Below are 4,926 nucleotides of genomic sequence, written 5' to 3' on the forward strand. Positions count from 1 at the left end.
TAGAATAAGTACTATGCTTACAAGATAAGTCCTGGGGTCGAGTTGCTCGATTAAAGGCGGTGCTCCAGCATGGCCGCAGTCAAAATGACTGAAACAAGAAAAAAGAAAAAAAAAAAAGAGAAAATAAGAGGGGTTATAGGGGCGGGGTGCTTAAAGCTTCCCTTACTTGTAGTAGCGACCCCTTTTTAAGTAGTTGTTATGTCTAGCATACACCGAAGTGGTGAGTAATGTATAATGACTAAACTAACTTAACATCAATCACAATTCATAAATTTTACTCAAAAATTGTAAAAAACTTTTCACACCGAAATAATTTAAAAAATGAAAACAAAAGTTGTATAAATTTATTTTATACATCGCAGTTTAATGTCTTCCCTGGGCCCGATGTGATCCAATGAAATTTTCTATATTTGCATCACCGGTCTGGAACCCCTATCTTGCCCAGGATATCAATCGTCTGGAAGCCGTTCAGCGATGTGCAACCAAAAGAATACCCCCCATCAGGCATTTGCCATATTCTGAACGCCTTACTTCCCTGGGCATGGATACATTGAAACTCCAATGTCTGGCAGCTGACTTGGCAGACACCCATAAAATTATTAACCCTCTTACAACAATAACAACTGACACTCTGAGCACCTTTTCAAACTCCACCGTCTAACTAAATACCGGTCTGGAACCCCTATCTTGCCCGGATATCAATCGTCTGGAAGCTGTTCAGCGATGTGCAACCAAAAGAATACCCCCATCAGGCATTTGCCTATTCTGAACGCCTTACTTTCCCTGGGCATGGATACATTGAAACTCAATGTCTGGCAGCTGACTTGGCAGACCCATAAAATTATTAACCCTCTTACAAAACAATAACTCTGAGCACCTTTTCAAACTCCATCCCTCTAACAAAAAATACCGGTCTGGAACCCCTATCTTGCCCAGGATATCAATCGTCTGGAAGCTGTTCAGCGACGTGCAACCAAAAGAATACACCCCATCAGGCATTTGCCATATTCTGAACGCCTCACTTCCCTGGGCATGGACACATTGAAACTCCAATGTCTGGCAGCTGACTTGGCAGACACCCATAAAATTATTAACCCTCTTACAAACAATAACTCTGAGCACCTTTTCAAACTCCACCCGTCTAACAAAAGACCGGTCTGGAACCCCTATCTTGCCCAGGATATCAATCGTCTGGAAGCCGTTCAGCGACGTGCAACCAAAAGAATACCCCCCATCAGGCATTTGCCATATTCTGAACGCCTTACTTCCCTGGGCATGGATACATTGAAACTCCAATGTCTGGCAGCTGACTTGGCAGACACCCATAAAATTATTAACCCTCTTACAAACAATAACTCTGAGCACCTTTTCAAACTCCACCCGTCTAACAAAATACCGGTCTGGAACCCCTATCTTGCCCAGGATATAAATCGTCTGGAAGCCGTTCAGTGACGTGCAACCAAAAGAATACCCCCCCCCCGTCAGGCATTTGCCATATTCTGAACGCCTTACTTCCCTGGGCATGGATACATTGAAACTCCAATGTCTGGCAGCTGACTTGGCAGACACCCATAAAATTATTAACCCTCTTACAAACAATAACTCTGAGCACCTTTTCAAACTCCACCCGTCTAACAAAATACCGGTCTGGAACCCCTATCTTGCCCAGGATATCAATCGTCTGGAAGCTGTTCAGAGACGTGCAACCAAAAGAATACCCTTCATCAGGCATTTGCCATATCCTGAACGCCTTACTTCCCTGGGCATGGACACATTGAAACTCCGACGTCTGGCAGCTAACTTGGCAGACACCCATAAAATTATCAACCATCTTACAAACAATAACTCTGAGCACCTTTTCAAACTCCACCCGTCTAACAAAAGACCGGTCTGGAACCCCTATCTTGCCCAGGATATCAATCGTCTGGAAGCTGTTCAGAGACGTGCAACCAAAAGAATACCCTTCATCAGGCATTTGCCATATCCTGAACGCCTTACTTCCCTGGGCATGGACACATTGAAACTCCGACGTCTGGCAGCTAACTTGGCAGACACCCATAAAATTATCAACCATCTTACAAACAATAACTCTGAGCACCTTTTCAAACTCCACCCGTCTAACACCCATGGACATATTTACAAAGTCGGAAAACAGCACAGCTCCCATGACTTTAGGAAGCATTTTTTCACGCTATGTATGTATGTATGTATGTATGTATGTATGTATGTATTCATGTATGTATGTATGTAAGTATGCATGTATGTATGTATGTATGTATGTATTCATGTATGTATGTATGTAAGTATGCATGTATGTGTGTATGTATGTAGTATGTATGTATGTATATATGTATGTATGTATGTATGTATGTATGTACGTGAGTGTATGTATGTATGTATGTATGTATGCATGCATGTATATATGTATGTATGCATGCATGTATGTATTCATGTATGTATGTATGTAAGTATGCATGTATGTATGTATGTATGTATGTATGTATGTATGTATGTATGTATGCATGTATGTATGTATGTATGTGTGTGTATGTATGTATGTATGCATGCATATATGTATGTATGCATGTATGTATGTATGCATATATGTATGCATGTATGTTTATATGTATGTATGTATGCATGTATGTATGTATTCATGCATGCATGTATATATGTATGTATATATGTATGTATGTATGCATGTATGTATGCATATATGTATGCATGTATGTATATATGTATGCATGCATGCATATATGTATGCATGTATGATGTATGTATGTATGTAGTGTATGTATATATGTATGTATGTATGTATGTATGTATGTACGTGAGTAGTATGTATGTATGTATGTATGATGCATGTATATATGTATGTATGCATGCATGTATGTATTCATGTTATGTATGTATGATAAGTATGCATGTATGTATGTATGTATGTATGTATGTATGTATGTATGTATGTATGCATGTATGTATGTGTGTGTAGTATGTATGTATGTGTATATGTATGTTGCATGTTGTATGTATGCATATATGTTGCATGTATGCATTTTTATGTATGAATGTATGTTGTATGTGTAGCTGTATGTATGAGTATGTATGTATTCATGCATGCATGTATATATGTAGTATATATGTATGTATGTATGCATGTATGTATGCATATATGATGCATGTAGTATTTAATGTATGCATGCATGCTTATGTATGCATGTATGTATGTATGTATGTATGTATGCACGTATGTGTGTGTGTGTGTGTTACGTTGAGGCGACAAAATCTTCCGAGTTGGAGAGATGAGGTCATAACGCCATACACCAAAATCACTTAACGAGTGTTATAGCAGAGTTATCTCCCTTACCCATCAGTCGCGAATTCATTCTGTGACGTCATAAGCAACTTGATCGAATTGTTTCTTGTCCTTCATATAAGAACATACATACATACGATACCGGTAATAAATACACACACACACACAAACACACACACACATATATATATATATATATATGCATACGCACACACACACACACACACACACATACATACACATAGGTACGCACACAAACACTGATATATTTACAGCTACAAGTGTGTGTGTGTGAGAATGAATGAGTGTGTGTTGCAGAGGTAAAGAGGAAAAGAAAAAGAGGAAGGGAGAGAAAGAAAGAAAGAAAGAAAGATAGCTAGATAGATAGAGAGAGAGAGAAAGAGAGATGGAGGGTGAGTGATTGAGAGATAGAGAGGGTGAGTGAGTGAGAGAGAGTGTGAGTGAGTGAGTGAGTGAGTAAGAGAGAAAGAGAGAGGGGGAGAGAAAGGTAGGACACTAAAAGCGTTTTATGAATTCATTCGTCGAACAGAACGAGTTTCGTCGGAGTTTGAGAGACGAACAGACAGACAGGCTGAGTGACAGACAGACAGACAGACAGACATACAAGCGGATAAAAAAAGGGGCTTCTCCTAGAAAGGCTGTGAGGGAGCAAACAGACGCAGGGGCCAGTGAAAGGGAGTGAAAAAAAGAAAGGGGCACAATGACGGGTTACGAAGAAGATGATTTTATCAATTCGGCAAAACTGATGGAATATTCTCCCTACGTACTACAGAGCAGCTGGTAAATCGATGCGGCGGCAATCTTTCGTTTCTAGTAGACCTTTCCGTCAATTTCCGTAAAAAAACTTTTTCTTTTTTTTTTTTTTTACATATGGGCTTGCGGGAACTTTTGAAGTAATGAGAGCGAAAGAGACTAAGAGAAAGCGATTGTATGACGAGGGAAGTTCTTTTGAAGTTACCGTGCATGGGAAGCATTGATGGACATGTGTGTGTGTGTGTGTGTGTGTGTGTTTGATGGGGTGTGGGAGACAGACAGTATGTTGTGTAAGTGAAGTGCTTCTGTTAGTGTGTGTGAAGAGACAGAGTAATGTGTGAAAGAAAGAGATAACTGAAATTTTTTACTCGGTGTTGTATGTGTATGTATGTATATTACTTCAAAAGTTCCCGCAAGCCCATATGTAAAAAAAAAAAAAATTTTTTTACGGAAATCGACGGAAAGGTCTACTAGAGACGAAAGATCGCCGATGTGGGCTTCCGGTTTAATTGTAGAGTGATGTAGGAAAGGAAAGAAAGAAAGAAAGAGAGAGAGAGATGAAATGAGGTTGAGGTGGAGGACAGACCAGGGATCTTTTCCTTTTGAACAGCAGTTTTCAACACAATTTCTAGTTAACTAAACACTTTTAAACTTCGTATACAGGTAGAATGTGTTTATAAAACATCATTTTTTTCTTGGCTTTATTGAGAAAATTCTATAGTTTGTAACATATTTCCACTTTAATTTCAAGCATTTCGGCAATTTTAACCAATCAAATACATCCATTTGGGGTGAAAACATACCGTGCTGTATGAATATGTTCCTTGTTTAAGAAA

At 39.1% G+C, this 4,926-nt stretch overlaps 1 long non-coding RNA gene across 1 annotated transcript in view; it reads left to right on the forward strand.

Moving 5' to 3' along the window:
• The first annotated feature begins 3,954 nt into the window (after positions 1 to 3,954).
• The window catches only part of LOC118761305, a 15,169-nt gene continuing 14,197 nt past the window's right edge, over positions 3,955 to 4,926 (forward strand). Inside the window, exon 1 of the long non-coding RNA XR_004997276.1 lies at positions 3,955 to 4,117. This is a non-coding gene — a long non-coding RNA (uncharacterized LOC118761305). The remainder of the gene's footprint in view (positions 4,118 to 4,926) is intronic.

This window comes from Octopus sinensis, unplaced genomic scaffold (genome assembly GCF_006345805.1).
Source record: "Octopus sinensis unplaced genomic scaffold, ASM634580v1 Contig11749, whole genome shotgun sequence".
Classification (NCBI taxonomy): Eukaryota; Metazoa; Mollusca; class Cephalopoda; order Octopoda; family Octopodidae; genus Octopus; species Octopus sinensis.